The following is a 16725-nucleotide window of genomic DNA, read 5'->3' as shown; positions in this document are numbered from 1 at the left end:
TGACCTGCGGCCACCTGTTGTCCCAGGCAGGCCCTTGCCTACAGCAGCCTGGCCCCTGGGTAGACCTGTTGTCCCTGGGCTGGTCTTCGCCCAAGGTAGCCCAGGCACTGTGTAGACCTGTCGTCCGCAGCCGGCCTTAGGCCACGGCCGCCTGGGCGCCCTGGGGTAGACCCGTTGTCCCAGGCCCTTGGGTGGACCTGTTGTCCCGGGCCGGCCTTTGCCTAAGGCAGCCCGGCCCTTGGGGTAGACCTGGTGTCCCGGGCCCCTGGGTAGACCTGTTGTCCCAGGCCCTTGGGTAGACCTTTTGTCCTTGGGCCGGCCCTTGCCTACAGCAGCCTGGCCCCTTGGGTAGACCTGTTGTGCCTGGGCCGGCCATCGCCTAAGGCAGCCCAGCCACTGGGTAGACCTGTTGTCCCAGTCCCTTGGGTAGACCTGTCGTCCTAGGCCCCGGGGTAGACCTGTTGTCCTAGGCCCCGGGGTAGACCAGTTGTCCCAGGCCTTTGCGTAGACCTGATGTTCAAGGCCGGCCTTAGCCTATGGCCCCCTAGCAAGCGGGAAAAGTATGCAGAAGGTGCCAGGGAGGCTAATGGGGGAGGGCAGGGCGCCCCCAACCACCGATGGGCAGGTGTGGCTGCGACAGAGAGGGCAGGGCCAGGGGCAGGGCTACGGGCAGGGGCAGGGAGAGAGGGCACGTGAGAGCGTGCCTGCGCATGGGCGGGCGGGTGCGGGTGGCAGGGGGGCGGAGGGAGGTGGCTGGAGGGGTGGGGAGGGGGTGGGGATGGTTGGCCGCGCGTGCCTGCACGCGCAGCACTGTGGTAGCCTGCAGGGGTGGCCGTAGCCTGCAGGGGTGGCCTTGGGGTGAGAGTGTGTGGAGTGGGGGGGGGGGGGGTGGGTGTGTGTCACTGTTTCTGTCTCTGTGCGGACGAGGGCCGGTGGCTTCGTGCTGGGCCCCGGCGCCTCAGCACCGAGCCCCCACGGCCCCCTAGAGTCACGTTGAGGGCCGAAGACCTCTGCAGACCGTGAAACAACCCGCCCGAAAGCCACACACAGCGCCTGTGTGCTGACGGCGGTGCCGGCGGCGGCCACCACCTGTACCGACAGACGGGGCAGGCCAGGGAGGGCGGGGTGGGGCAGGGCGAGCCGCATCGGGGCCAGGGGTGCTGGCCTGGGTAGGGTCACAGGAGGGTGTGGCGGGGCAGGGCGGGAGGTGGGTGGTATGGGAGCTGTTTCGCCAGTTCAGCGTGTCAGCAGGCAGAGCACAAGGATTGGCTTGCCCGTCGGCTCGGCTGGGAGTGCTTCTGATACAAAAGGAAAAGAAATAAAATTGGCCAATTTTTTTGTTGGTTTGTTTTTCCGGATAAGTTTCTCGTTCCAAGCAAATAGAAGAGCCATTCTTTCAGGAAAGGAGAAAAGAAAAAGGGGCGGGGGAGGGTCTGGGGGGTGGGGGGCAACCCAAGAAAACCAAAATCTAAACCACAAGCCCCCCGACCCCAAAAAACAAACCAACCTCAAAACTCAGCATCAGTATCAGACAAAGCCAAAGCAACCGGGAAAAAAAAAACAAAGCAAAAAAACCCAAAACTCCAAAAAAACCAAAACAAAACAAAAAAAACCAAATCCCCCCAAACAACAACAAAAAAACCACCACGGTGGTCTGTTGTCCTGCCCTCTTCCTCTCCCTGTGTATGGATGGAGCATCGCTGTGCTTTCAGGAAGCTCTTGGTGGAATCTTCCGCCATTACAAGCTCCTTTGCCCTCGGCGGATGCCTGCACTGGAATCCCTCGCAGCTGGGTTTGGAACACACTCAAGTTGGCTCTTCTAAAACCCGGGGTCCTTTTCCCCTTCAGCGTGCTCAGCACGCCCTTTAACTCCACGCCGCTGTGCAGCTGGAGCAGCGGGACAGGGACCTTTGCAGCCTGAGCTGCCCTTGTTCCTCTCTGTCCCTGCAGAGAACACAGCGGGGAAGAGAACGGCACCAGGGCCCTGCGTGTCCCCGGGCTCAGGTTTTGCGCCGCTTCAGCTCCACAGAGACGCAGGTAAAGTGAAAAACACAAACAGTTTATTAAGGGAAAGCAAAGCGAAGGGGTGAGCTGGGAGGTAAAAAAGGGCATGGGCAGGGCCTGAGGGCTGCAGGGAAGGAGCTGCCAACAGGGGGAGAGATGGCAGGAGCTGCTGGAGCTTGGCACAGGCTCAGCTGTGAGCAGCCAGAGCCGTGCCTGGAGCTGCAGGCAGTCCCAACTGGAAATCATCGAAGGAGGCCGGTACAGGTACATCTGGTCCAGGAGACAAACAAAGTTCTGCAGATCTTCTTTGGAATTTCATCTGAATCCATGTGTTCATGCAGGATGGGCTCTCGTCTTCCCTGAGGGCTTGAAGAGCTGGAAGAGAGAGGAACAGAGCCACGGTCAGAAGCCAAATGGAGGGAATCCAAGGAAAGCCTCCTGCCAGGGCCATGCCGGCCGGCTCTCGCCATGGCCAGGAGGGAGCGGGAGACAAGGGCTTCGGGCAGAAGGTGCTGGCCACGGATCCGCCACGTGTCCCCGAAAGGTCTCCGGGCTGTGCCCCCGCCGCCCCTGGTGCGCACAGGGAGCAGAGCCCTGGGCAGCCTGGTGACGGATTGTAGCTGCGGGGCCGGGATTTGTAGCTGCCCCCCCTCCCCCGGGTGGTACTCACTGCCATGCGGCTGCCCTGACTCACCCTGACTGAGGACCTGGAGCTCCTCCTTCTGCCCCATCATGAGCACTCCGGCCACCCCTGTTAAGACAGAGCATGTGGCGGCGCCAGGCGGCACAGCTGCCCGACACAGGCGCTGCCAGCCCTGTGGCCGCATGCCCTCCTGCCGGGCAGGGCTCGTGCGAGGCCCCTGCCGCACACTGCCGGCCGAGGGCACGGCTGCGGGAGGGCAGCGGCAGCGCCCAGGGCGGGCGGGGCTGCAGCGGCCCGGGCGCGGCTCCCGCTGTAGCTGGGTCAGCAGCCGGGCCGGGAGGTGGGGAGGGGCGCCGGGCTGCTGGCTCACCGAGGAACCTGATGGCCGCCTCTCGTAGGGGCCTCTGTGGGCTCTGCAGGTGCGGCAGGGCCCAGCGCAGGTGCTCGGCCGCTCGGCTCTCGTCCTGCAGCAGCTGCGGGGAGCGGTGGCAGGGAAGGCTCGGCGTGGGCTCTGCCCCTCGGCTGGGTGCTCCCTGCGCCCGGCACCGGCCCAGCCAGCGCGCACAGCCCAGGGCAGCGAGCAGCGTGGGGGGCGCAGCTGCCAGCCCCCCGCACTGAGCACCAGGGGCAGGGGGGGCTTCTCCAGTCTAGCCTGCGGCTGGGGCTCCCGGGCTGTCCTTACCAGGCTCTCGGCCAACTTCATCCGCCGCTTCTTCCTCAGCGGCTCCTCCAGATCCCTCCTCCTCAGGAAGCGTGCGGCACAAAGCAGGGCTTCGCCAGATGCCTGCAGAGCAGCAGAGAGCCGCAGGTGGCACCAGAGCCCAGGTGAGTCACACGGCAGCCGCTCCCTGTGCCAAGGCCAGGGGAGGCTGGAGCCTGCCAGGCGCCGGGGCAGGAGGTGGCCCAGCCCCCGGCCGGGGATGCAGCAGCATCACACCAAACCTCACCTCGGCCACGTGCACGTCCTCGTGGTGCCAGCGCAAGAACAGAGGGAGCAGGCTCTGGATCACAACTGTCCTGAGAGGATTTTCCCTCTCTTCCACTCCCAGCTCCAACACCTTGCCCAAGAGCTGAATGGAGAGCAGCTGCACATGGCTGTTGTCCTGGAGGAAAGGAAAAGTCCTAAGCACCAACTACTCCAGGCCCACTGGGGCAAAGGCCCTTAAATGAACAGGGCACAAAGTTTCCAGGCAGGCAGCATCCAGTGCTCTTGGCTGGGGGCGCAGAGCCTTACCTTCTCAAAGTGTGGCAGCAGGGACTCAGCCAGCTTCAGGGTGGCGGTGCTGGGTATTGCGAGGTCTTTGTCCTGGAGCACATGTGTGAGCACAGAGAGGCTCATCCCGACCATCTCTGCATCTGGATGGGCCAGCAGCTCCAGCAGGTGTTGATAGAGGCCGCGTATTCCTCCGGCCTGTGTGCAAGACCAGGCTGTGCTGTGAAGCCGTGACTGGCTGCAGCACCAACAGCTGCTTGGGGCACTGGGGCAGCTGAAGCGGGAGTCGGGAGAGCTGGCAGCAGCTGCCTCTGCTGCCAAAGCCCAGCCAAGCCCAAAGGTCTGCCTTGCCCAGCCCCACGCTGCCAGCGCGGCTTCAGCCACTGCCCCTTTCTCACCAGCGAGGGCTCCTTGCTGAGCACCACGAGGCCTCTGAGCTCCAGGCACAGCCTGTCCCTGTGCTGGCTCGGCAGGTGCCGGGATAGCACCGCCAGGGCACTGGGACCGTGTTTGCTCAGGTCCAGACACTCCAGGAGCTGAAAGGCACAGGGCAGTGGCAGGGGAGCAGGCCGGCTCCAGGCAGCAGCAGCGGGCGTGGGCTGCCTCCCAGGCGGCTGCAGCTACCAGAGGCCAGAGAGCTTGGAGGCAGCTCAGCCAGGCAGCGCTGGCCTTGAGGCTCACCTCCACAAAGAATGCCAGGGCAGGCAGATGCCAGCGGGGCTGCTTCCCGACCAGCAGGCTGAGCAGGTGCGAGGCCATGTGGGGACACAAGGGGGTCAAGCCACAGCGCATCTCCCTGGCAGGAGACAAAGGCACCAAGGCCCTGAGCCGGGCGTGCAGACCTCTCCCAGGAGTGACTCACAGAGGTCCCATCTTTCCCCAGCACTCTGCAAGGGGACATGGGCCCCTTGAGTGGTGGCTGCTGCTGGGCATCCTCCTCTCCCGGCCCTTTGCAGTCTGCTCGGCCCTCCCTCGGTGACGAGGCCCTCTCGCTTACAAGCCCTGGGGACTGTGTGGGGCACTCCGGGCACGGGGCACAAATGGTGGCGGTGGCGGCGGGGAGTAGGGGATCTCACCTGGCCAGCAGGCCCGCTGCATAGTGCTGGCTGTCGGCACAGAGCAGGGTGTCCCAGAGCTGCTTGTGCTCCAGAGCCAGCAGGTTCTTGCCAAAGCCCAGTCGGCAGAGCAGAGCCTTCATGGTCTGCACTGCAAACCTGTGTGCCAGGCCAAGGCCAGGTCACTCTGGGAGCACTGGCCCTGGCCGCAAGGGCGTGGGAAGGACAGGGCGACTGGCACCTGTTGGGCTGGCTGGGAAGGTCATGTTCCTCCCGGCATGCTCTCCAGAAGCGCTGGGTCTCCACATCCTCTGGCCTCTGCTCCGTGGTGATGAAAATTTGCAAGAGCAGAGCCACCAACAGGTGTGGAGAATGAAGGAGGTTTGCGTAGTGCCACTCGGGCATGCTTGCAATCCTCCAGAGCACCAGAGTTGCCTGCAAGAGACAAAGCGCCCCGAGGCAGCACTCAGTGCTGAGGTGTCCATGAGGCAGGGCCGGGGGTGAGAGGCAGGGGGAGCACCCGGCCTGCTGGCCCTAGCCCAGCTTTCAGCCCAGGCAGGGAGCTGCAGGGTGGGGAGAGCATGGAGAGCTTCTGAGAAGGCGACCTGGAGGGCCAGCGTAGGCCAGCTCCAGAAACTCACAGCCAGGGCAAGGACGGCCTCGTTGTCCCCGTTGCAGAGGAAGCCGCCGTACGGTGGCTGCTCCTCTACGGCAGAGAGCAGCGCTGGAAGCACCTCCTCCACGGCTACCTCTGAGGTGCCCATGGCTCTCCACAGCAGCGCGGCGGCTCTGTGGGACCAGAGCTGTGCGTCAGTACCGTGCCCCGTGCAGCTGCGTGGGGCTGGGAGGGAGCATGGCAGCAGGCTCAGGAAACAGAGGGGCCCGAGGGTGCCGGTGCTCTCCGCCCGTCTGGCAGACCCCGCTGGACAGGCTGTACAGGGCGAGGGACCCTACGGGCCGGTGAGCACCGAGCTCTGGAGGCACTTGTGCCCCATACCCGTCACACGTTGGGGCACAGCGCAGGAGGCTCATCACCACGTGGGCAGGGTGTTCTTCGGTGAGGCTGACAATGGCCATTTGCAGCCCGGCGTCCACAGACTCACGGGACGTGAGTCTCTGCAGCATGGCACTCACCACAGCTTGCACCTGGAGGAAGCGGCATGGGGAAGACTTGGAGTGCTGTCCAAGGCAGCAACTTGCCCAGCTTCCCCCAAGAAGTGCTTGCCTTCCCAGCCCACTGGGATGGGGCTGAGGGGGCCCAGCGGACATGGCTTGAGGGGCCACGTGATCCTGAGAGGCCTTCAGCCCTGGCCCCAGGCTGCTGCAGAGAACAAAAGCCCTTCTGGAAAAACTCCAGAGTGGCTCCAGGACTCACAGTGAGTGTGGGCATGGCCTCAGTCGCTGGCATGCCCTGGGTGATGGTGTTGCTGTTGGCCACGGCCTCCGTCAGGGCCATGTCAGCCTCCTCCCAGCCCTCGTCGGTTTCCCAGTCAGAGCTGGCAGCCAGGTCAGAGGACACTGTGCTGGAAGCAGCCTCTGCCTGCAGCTCGCTGGGCCTGGGGTCGGGCTCGGCCGTGCCCTCGGGCGCGGGACTGGGCTCGGCCGTGCCCTCGGGCGCGGGGCCGGGCTCGGCCGGGCCCTCGGGTGCGGGGCTGCTGGTCTTAGTGCGCCGAAGGCGCAGGAACCTCCGCAGTGTCTGCAACAGAAGGGAAGGGCGGGAAGAAGAGAGGGACGTTCCATGGTCTGCTCCAACGCGGGGCCCGGCTGAGCAGTGCCAGCAGGCCCGCCCCAGGTGGGGATGGCCGCAGGTACCTGCGCTGCTCTGCGGAAGCGGCCACGGGTGGGCTCCTGCTCTTGAGTCTGGTCCCTGGCTGCATCTGCCAAAGAGTGAGCGCAGCCAGAGCTGAGGATCCTCCCCAGGCAGGGAGAGCCTCAGGATGGCCCAGGGGATGGAGCATGGCCACTGCGGGGTGTCTGCCCAGTCCCTGTTCCATCCTGTCCGTTGGCATGCCCTCAGGGATGGGATGGGATGGGATGGGGCCAAGCTGGCTGTAGCCATCAGCCCTGTGGCGCAGCTCTGCTACTCACCACCCTGCAGTGTCTGAATCTGCTCCAGATCTTCAGGCTGTTGTGCTGGAGCAGCTCCAGGGTCATTCTTTTTTTTCCCCCTGAACACTTTCAACAAGCTGGGGAATCTGCCTGCCATGCTAGAGCTCGGCCTCGAGGGCATCTTAAAGAGAGATGGCTCAGGATATCGCCAAGGCAACAATTGCGGTTGTGCCTTGAAGGCACCTGCGACAGGGAAGCTTCAAAAAGGCTGCAGGACAGCAAATCCTGCACTCTGGTCTTGAGGACTCCTGCCAAAATCACAGGAGGCTCCTCGTTAATGATTCAGGTGACCAAATCCCACGGTCTGGACTTGATGGCACTGGCCACAGGAATGGGAGATGCCTCGGAAAAGCTCCGAGTCACCAAGTCCCACAGTCTGGCCACAAGGTCACCTGTAGGAACAAGGCTGCGGAAAAGCTCCGGGTGGGACACGAACGAGAGTGCTGTGCGGGGGCTCCTCACGGCACTGCTCTGTCCCGTTGTGCCCCGTTGCGTGCTCCCAGCACCCGGGCAAGCTTCTATTTCCCAGGTGTCACAAAGGGCCCTTGGTCACCGGGTTCCGTTCCATGGCACATGGTGACCGTGCTGCAGCGTGCCACCCAGGGCCCTTACTGCCGCCTGCCCTGGGGCCGCCCCCAGCCCAGCCAAAGTGGCCCAGGCTGGAAGGAATGCCTGGCCCCAGGTGTCTAAGGCAGCCCCACAGGATCTTTAGGAAGGGCTCGAAACATCAGCAAATACTGCCCTGCACTGCGGGCTCAGGACATTTAAGTATCCTCACTTCAGGAAAGCTTTCATTCCCATTGCTCAGCTCAAGTAGTTCCAAAATTTGCAAACTTCTCAAATTAACAGCAATGCCCAGAGAATGGAATTGATTTTGAAGTTTGTTCCCATCTCAAAGCAGCAACACATATGCCTTAACATCATCCACTGGAAGTCCCTTTACAAAACATAACACTACAGAGAGGCCAAAAGGAAGGCCATTCTTTGGTTTGCAAATGGTTTTCCATGAAGGGATTATAATCTCCTAATTCTCTTAAGGAATAAAAGCTCTCAAGGAATGAAGACCCCTCAGTGTTACAACAGTAACCCAACTAAATGAGGAGATGGCAAAAGGGCCGATCCTCCCCCAGTACAGATCTCTAAGTGGCCAATAAAGTACAGCTCTCCCCTCTTGTTCCCTGCAGGAGAAACAGGACCAGTAAAAGAAATAGTCACAGATATTCTTTCTGCCGTCCAACACCAAAGCTGTGCCAAAGCACAGATGCTGCCTTCAAACTGACTCAAATTCCAGCCCAGACCTCTCACCTTCCAGACAACTCCATCCCCAACGCGCCCCCCAACATCCACCCCCCCAAACACCCCCACAGAAGCCCGCAACAGCCCACCAGGACCCCCAGCTGTGCCCGTCCCTCCGCAGAGCTTTCCCAGCCTCCAGCAGAGCCCCTGGTTCCCTGCACCTGCCGTGGGATGGCACTCAGGAGGGTCTGCTCCAAGGCCTTCCCTGGCAGCAAAGCCAGGCTGCCAGGCCTGTGGTTCCTGGATCATCCTTCCCAGCCAGCCTTCCTGGGCACGGCTGTTCCATGGGCACCTCTGCGCTCAGCTCGGACTGCTCCTCTCAGCCAGGGCTGCTGGGAAAGGATCCAGAGCAGCCGGGCAAGCTCTTTCCCCAGCTCCCTCTTCACTCCTGGGGGAGGTAGAACATCCCACAGGAAAGCAACTGGTGCCACAAGGAGTGGGCAGCATCAGGCAGCTCTGGGGAGGCCCCTCAGGACTGCTGTATCCTGAGGGAACGCTGCTGGCCATCCCCTGTGTGTATCTGCAAAAGCTTCAAATCAGCTGCCTCAGCTTCCAGGGCCTCTCTTGGCCAGCATCCTGACGTGGGTGCAGGGCTGCTGCCAGGCACTGCTGGGACCCAGCGGGACAGGACCGGCTGTCTCGTGTCCACGGAGCAGCCCTGACACAGCCAGGGCCATCCCGAAAGCAGACAAACACTCCCGGCTCAGCAGAGAGGAGCAAGGAGCACTGGGCTGCGCTCAGCGTATCTCAGCTGGGCTCACTCCACCACACGCCCCCATTTTAAGGCTGGCTGATGCCCAGCTGCCAGAAATGCCTGCCTTGTTCTCTCCAAGATGCACAGGGAGAGCCAATGAGCAGGACACCTTGGGAGGCCTTTGCTGAGGCCAGGGACGCACCAAGATCATCCAAGGCTCTCCACGCTGCCTTGCCCACACAGCCCAGCTCTGTGCTGGCCCTGGGCCACAGCAGCTGCCACCAAGCAGCAGGCAAATGCATATTGCCAAGAGTTGAAACACAGCAGACAGGAAAGATGTGAAAAGTGTGTGTGCAAAGGCCTTTTAATTCACAGCTCTCACAAAGAGCTTTGGGGCTCATGGCTGGACACAGATGCTCCTGCCCACCCTCTCTCCAAAGGGGATTACACATCCTGCTGCAGGTGCTTGGGTTGGTTTCCACAGGTCCAGGCAGATGCCAAACCTGCTCTTCACTGCCTTCTCCCTGCCCCACTGCCATGTGCAACAGGCCTCAAGGACTGAAAGGAGCACAGAGAGCCAAAGGGGGACACTCGCACCTGCCTCACTGGGAGCTCCCTAGGAAGCACTTTCCTTGAGAAGCAAGCCCCTTTCCTCCAAAGGTGTTTACCCAAATGTGCAGCTTTCCTGGGGAGCACCAACACACCTTTAAGAAACGCTGGCAAGGCTGAATGACTTCAGGTCCTTTCAGGACAGCCACTCCAGCTCTAATTCCTATTGCCCCAAGTGAGTTTCCAGGTGCAGGTTCAGAGGTGCAGCCCCAGGCCCTCCAGAAACACAAGCTGCCCATGGCCTCTTCACCTGCCTCAACTCCTGCCTGCGCTCACGGCACCAAAACCAGGCTGTTCCTGGCCAGGGACCAGAGCCCTGTTCCTGCAGGATGCTCTTGCCAGCACCTTCCAGGACTCTCTGCTGTGCACGCCGCGCTTTTCATGCCCGCTCCCAACAGGCTTTGGAACACAGAGCCCAACCTGGCTGGTTCTGCCACCAGCACAGCCCAAACGCAGGCGGAGGAAGAAGCAGCAGGCGCTGTTTTGCAGCCATGCCCAAGAGAGACTGGCAGGGTGCCCTCCCTCTGCTCTCCCTTGGCTGGCTTTCGGACTGGCTCTGAGCTTGGGGCTGCCGTTCCTCACTTGTGGGGAGCAGAAGCACAGCCGGGATCCCGGCACTGCCTGGCAGCGCTGCGGGCACCGGCACGGCTGCGTGTCCGAGTCTCGGGCACCGTGCTGCTGCTTCATTTGCCCTCAGGCACAGCCAGAGCTCCCTGCTAAGCCCGGATGCTCTCTGCTGCTGCCCTCTTCCTCATCCTGTGCAGGGATGGAGCGCTGCTGTGCTTTCAGGAAGCTATTCTTGAAAGCTTCCAGCATTCCAAGCTCCTTTGCCCTCCGTGGATGCTTGCCATGGAAGCCCTCTCAGCTGGGTTCAGAGCATACTCAGGTTGGCTCTTCCAAAATTCAGGGGCTCCAAGGTGCTCAGCAAGATGTGGAACTGCACAGTGCTGTGGAACTGCACCTTCAGCACAGGGACCTTTCCAGCCTGACCTGCCCCAGTTCCTCTGGGCACAAAACACAGCGTGGCAGAGAACGGCAGCAGGGGCCTGTGTGTCCCAGGGCCCCGGATTTGCTTCAGCTCCACAGAGATGAAGGCAAAGTGAAAAAGCCAAACGGTTTATTAATGAAAAGCAAAGCAAAGGGATGAGCTGGGAGGTAAGAAAAGGGTATGGGCAGGGTATGCGGGCTGGAAGGAGGGAGCTGTCAACAGGCAGGGTGACGGCAGGAGCTACGGGAGCTTCTCACAGGCTCAGCTGTGCCAGGCATCAGCTGTGCCTGGAGCTCCAGTGGCAGTGGGAGATGCTTTGCTCTTCAGTGTCTCCTGGTGCTGTTCTTGGGAAACTGGTTCACCGGATCCTGAAGAGGCACCTAATTCTTCAGCTCTTCTGGCAAATCGGCTGTGAATATCCAGGTTACAGTGGGATGGACTAGTGTCTTTCCTTGGGACTTAAATGGCTGGAACAGAGAGGAAGAGAGCCACAGTCAGCACCCACAACTGCAGGAATCCTAGGAGACGCTCCTGCCACTGTGTGCTGCTTTGTGCATCACGGACATGATGTTTTGGGAGAGGCTGCTGGCAGGTTCCTCCGTGTCCAATAGGAAACAAATCAAGGGTTGGTTTTGGGAACTGATAATCAGGAAAGCTGTACATGAAAGCCTCTGTGAAAAACACGTTACAAACAAAATAAACTTGGGAACTTTCTCTTTTCCCTTCTGGCCGACAAAGAGGTAACACAGCTGACCCAGCCTAGGCCTGGCTGAGGTCAGTGAAGAAGTCAAGTCCCAGATGGGAGGGATGAGGAGATGCCTTTAGTTTTAGGCTGAAATCCTCTTGTAAACATAGGGAGAAGGACACTTTTTTCCCTATAAGACATGAAGGTATGATTCTAGGACAAGTTTGAACAGAGATGGAGAGAAGAGTGATGAAGATCCTGTGCCCCCAGGAACAGAAGAAGATCTCTCTTGCTAGAGATGGAAGATGATTTTAGAGATAGATAAAGAGAACCTTTGCCTTTGAACAGCTCATCTTTAGAACAGTACCCCATAAGTTGACACGGCACAGAAACACAGCTGTGGGAAAAGCTTGTGGAAAATGGGAGCGATTTCAGAATTGCAGATTTCCCTGCAGTGTGGCTGCTGTTGATGGAAATTGAGAGCCACGAGAGAACTGCTTTCTTGTGGAAAATCTCCATAACATTAACAAGAGGGACATTTCTCCTTAAGTGAGCAGAAGAGAGACTATTCTAGAGGTAGTAAAGTGACTCAAAATTTTGGTTTTGTCCCTTTACATTGTCAGTGGGAAAGAAAAAGTTGTAGGGGGAGGAGAAATGTTCTGAAGGTTTTGTTCTGATTCTTATTACTCCTTCTTTTAGTTACTGTTAATAAATTTTTCTTCATACCCTTTTAAAGTTTGGAGCCTGCTTTGCCTTTCTCCTAATCCTATTTCACACAGAAAATGATGAACTACATTCTACTGGATGAACTGGTGATTAACCAGCACGGAACTTACCACACTAATTGGAACATTGGCCAGGAAATCATCAATTAGTGAACCAAAACCACTACATAGGGGTGTTCCACTCAGCTCTTGCATCGGCCAGAAGAGAGGGGGGGGGCAAACGGGATCAGCTGCAAGACGCTGGCCACGAATCCCCCGGACCAGTGTCCCTGAAATCGCTCGCTGTGCTCTGCCCAGGCCACCCCTCATGCACCCAGGGAGCGAAGGCAATGCAGCTGTCCCGGGCAGGCCCCGCTGTCAGCCCGGTGTCCGCACTCACCCTGACTGTGGGCCCGGAGCTCTTCCCTCTTCCCCCTGCGGCACCGCCCGGCGCTGCCTGTGAACACAGAGCCTGTCACGGCCCCAGCGGCACAGCCGGCGCTGCCGGCGGCGCTGCCGGGGCAGCAGGCGGGGCTGGGGCCGAGCTGCGGCGGGCCGGGCCGGGGAGGGAGCCCGGGCCCGGGGCTCACCGATGATCCTGACGGCCGCCTCCCGTACGGACTCCTGTGGGCTATCCAGGAACCGCAGGGCCCACTGCATGTGCTGGGCCGCTCGGCTCCTGTCCTCTGCCAGCTGCAGAGAGTGGCAGGAGGGAAGGGTTGGCGCGGGCTCCGCCCCTGGGCCGGGCGCTGCCTGCGCCCAGCCCCGGCCTCCCCTGGCCGCACAGGCCTGAGGCGCGGCCAGCAGCCGCTGGCCAAGGGCTCCCGAGGGCAGGGGGCAGAGGGCCGGCTGCTGCCCGGGGAGCCGCGGTGCCGGCCCGCAGCCCTGCCGGGCCGGGGCTCCATGGGCACCCGGCTGGGGCCCACGGGAGCCTGGAGAAGAGCCCCCGCGGCCTCTGGCCGCAGCAGCGGGCAGGGGCACAGCTGCCCGGCCCCGCACACTGAGCGCCGCCCTCAGGGGCCTTCTCCAGGCTGAGGCTGGGGCTTGCAGGCCCTCCTTACCAGGCACTCATCAATTTTCAACGGCTGCTCCGTCTTCAGCACCCTCTGGAGATCCGTCTTCTCCAAGAACCCGGCCGCACAATGCAGCGTTTCCCGAGAGGCCTGGAGAGCAGCAGAGACCCAGAGATGGCCCCACAGCCCAGGGCACCAGAATCACATCCCTGTGCCAAGGCCTGGAGGAGGCTGCAGTCCATGAGGTGCCAGGAGGCAGCCAAGCCCCCTGCCAGGGATCCAGCAGCATCCCAGAAAACCTCACCTCTGCCACGTGTTGGTTCTCCTCATGGCAGTGCAAGAAGAGGGGGAGCAGGCTCTGGTTCACAATTGTCTTCAAGGGCTTTTTTCCCTCATCCACTACCAACTCCATCATCTTGCGGAAGAGGTAAATGGAGAGCGCCTGCACTTGGCTGTTGTCCTGGAGGAAAGGAGGAGGAAAATACTTAAGCATCAAATATCCTGTACTCCTGGGCAAACAGCTGAAAATCCAGAGAGCACAAAATTTCTGGTCAGCAGCAAGTGCCTATGGCTGGGGACACAGAGCCTTACATTGTCAAAGAGTGGCAGGAGCGCCTCAGCCAGCTTTGGGGCAGAAGTGCTAGATATCAGGAGATGTTTTTTCTGGAGCATCTTCTTGAACAGAGAGAGGGACATGCTGACCACCTCTCCATCTGCATCACCCAGAAGCTTCAGAAGGCTTCGAGACACGCTGCGTAGAGGTTTGGCCTGTGTGGAACACAAGGCTGTGCTGGGAAGCCATGGACGGCTGCACTGCCACCACCACCCTGGCACTGCAAGGCCACCGTGCTGCTGCAGGGCCCACAGGCCAAAGGCCTGAGCCAAAGCCCTGGGGCAGGTGAGGCAGGAGAGCTGGGAGCAGCTGCCTCAGCTCCTGAAGCCCTGCCAGCCCAAGGGGCTGCTTTCCCCAGCGCAGCTTCAGCCGCTGCCCCCTTCTCACCATCGAGGGATCCTTGCTGAGCACCACGAGGCCTCTGAGTGCCAGGTGACGCCTCTCCCTGCACTTGCTCTGCAGGCAACTTGACATGATCTTCACGACAGTGAGAGCACATTTCCTCAAGTCCAGGCACTGGAGGACCTGCAAGGCACAGGGCAGTGACAGGGGAGCCGGCCAGCAGGAGCTCAGAAGCGCACAGGGCTGGGCCCAGGCAGCAGCAGCAGCAGCACAGGGCACGGGCACCGTCCCAGGCAGCTGTGGCTGTGAGAGGGCAGAGAGCTGGGAGGCAGCTCAGCCAGGCAGCGCTGGCCTTGAGGCTCACCTCCACAAGGAATGCCAGCAAGGGCAGATCCCACCTTGGCTTTTCACTGCTGAGCAGCAGGAGAAGGCGATATGCAACATGGGAACACAGGGGGGTCAAGGCATAACGCATCTCCCTAGCGGGGAAAAAAGGCACCAAGACTCTGAGGTGGGGGGGCAAACATCTCCCAGGACTGACTCACAGAGGTCTGGTCTTTCCCCAGCATCCCTGGAGGGCATGTGGGTGCTCTGGGAGGTGGCCCCTTCTGGGCACCCTCCTCTGCCAGCCTTTTCCAGTCTCCTTGGCTGTCCCTCAGTGACGAGGCTCTCTGGCCCATGACCACAGGGACTGAGTGGGGCACAGGGCACAAATGCCGGGGGCAATGGGGACAAGGGGGTCTCACCTGGCCAGCAGACCCATGGCATAGTGCTGGGTGTGAGCACACAGCAGCGTGTCCCAGCCACACTTGCGCTCCATAGACATCACCTCTTTGTCACAGCGCAGTAGGTAGAGCAGAGCCTTCATTGCCTGCACTGCAAACCTGTGTGCAGAGCAAAGCCCAGGTCACACTGGGAGCACTGGCACTGGCCACAAGGGCATGGGAAGGACAGGAGGACTGGGACCTGTTAAGCTTGCTGGGAAGGCGGTGCTCCTGCTGGCATGCTCTCCAGAAGGTATCGACTTCCTCTGGTGGCATCTGCTGTGTGGTGATGGCAACATGGAAGAGCAGAGCCACAAACAGAGGGTAGAAAGAATGAATCGTTGCCTCATGGTACTGAGGCACCTGGACCATCACCCAGATCACCAGAGTTGCCTGCAAAAGAAGCAGCCCAAGACAGCGCTCAGTGCCGAGGTGTCCATGGGGCAGGGCCCAAGGGCAGATGCAGGAGGAGCAGCGGGCCTGGTGCCCCCTGAGCCTGCCCCTAGCCTAGGGTTCAGCCCAGCGCCTGAGGCATGGAGAGGATGGAGAGCTGCTGGGGAGGTGACCGAGGGGCAAGCAGAGGCCAGTTCCAGAAACTCACAGCCAGGGCAGAAACATTTGTGTCATCCCCATCAGAGGTGCATGCGCTGTGCAGTGGCCAATCCTCCATTACCCGGACCAGTGTTGGCAGCACTTTCTCCACTGTTACTCGTGACGAGCCAATGGTTCTCCATATCATTGTAGCAGCTCTGTGGGATCAGAGCTCTGTGTCAGGGGCATCTCAGTCCCAGTACCATGCCCTGTGCAGCTGTGGGGGCCCAGGTGACAGAGCCCCGGTGCCCTGAGGGGCAGGGAGGGAGCATTGGCAGCAGGCTCGGGAAACAGAGGGGCCCCAGGGTCCTGGACCTCTCTGCCTGTCTGGCAGAGCCTATAGCACAGGCTGTGCAGGGCCATGGGCCCCAAAGGCTGGTGAGCCCTGAGCTGTGCAGGCACGTGGGCCCCGTACCTGTCACACGTTGGGGCACAGCGCAGGAGGCTCAGCACCACGTCCGCAGGGTGTTCTTCAGCCAGCCTCACAATGTCACTTTGCAGCCTGGCATCCACAGTGACATGGGACACCAGCCTCTGGTGGATGCTCCTTACAATGGCTGGCACCTGGAGGAGGCATGGGGGAGATTTTGAGTGCTGTCCAAGGCAGCAACTTGCCCAGCTTCCCCCAAGAAGTGTTTCCCTTCCTGCCACACTGTGCTGGACTCAAAGGCTGAGGGGGCCCAGCGGACATGGCTTGAGGGGCCACGTGATCCTGAGAGGCCTCCAGGCCTGGCCTTGGGCTGCTTACCTGCTGCTGAGGAGAAACAGCAGTGTCCTCAAAAAATCCATAGTGGGAGCATGAATCACAGTGGGAGTGGGCATGGTGCCAGTATTTGAGATGTCCTCAGTGTCTTCAATGTCAGTGTTTGTGACGGCCACATCCTCAGTCACTTCCTTGTCCACCTTTGCCCTGTCCTTGTCCATTGCAGCCTCAGAGTCTTGTGAGTGCTCAGCCGTATCTGGGCTGACATCAGGCTCTGCCTGGAGCTCGGTCAGCCCTGAGTCCGGCTGGGCTCTGCCCTCAGCTGCTGAGGTGCCGGTCTTCCTACGTCGAATGCGCAGGAATTTCCGGAACCTCTGCAGCAGAACAAAGGACAGGGAAGGCAGGGACGTTGCATGGCGTGCTCCAAGCGTGGTGCTTGGCTGAGCAGGGACAGCAGGCCCAGCCCAGCTGGGGGTGGCTGCAGGTACCTTCAGGGTTTGGTGGAAGCAGCCAGGGTTCCTGCTCTTGTGTCTTGTCCAGGGCTGCACCTGGCAAAGAGCGAGCGCAGCCAGAGCTGAGGGGCTGCGGGAGAGGCCGGAGAACACAGACCAGCCCTGCACTCCCCAGGCAGGGAGAGCCCCGGGATGGTCCAGGGGATGGAGCACGGCCACTGCGGGGTGTCTGCCCAGCCCCTGTTCC

This window comes from Agelaius tricolor, unplaced genomic scaffold, assembly GCF_023055355.1.
Source record: "Agelaius tricolor isolate 1412-34295 unplaced genomic scaffold, bAgeTri1.0.p SCAF_39, whole genome shotgun sequence".
Lineage (NCBI taxonomy): Eukaryota > Metazoa > Chordata > Aves > Passeriformes > Icteridae > Agelaius > Agelaius tricolor.
The sequence above is the reverse complement of the archived record's forward strand: the minus strand, read 5'-3'. Positions refer to the sequence as shown.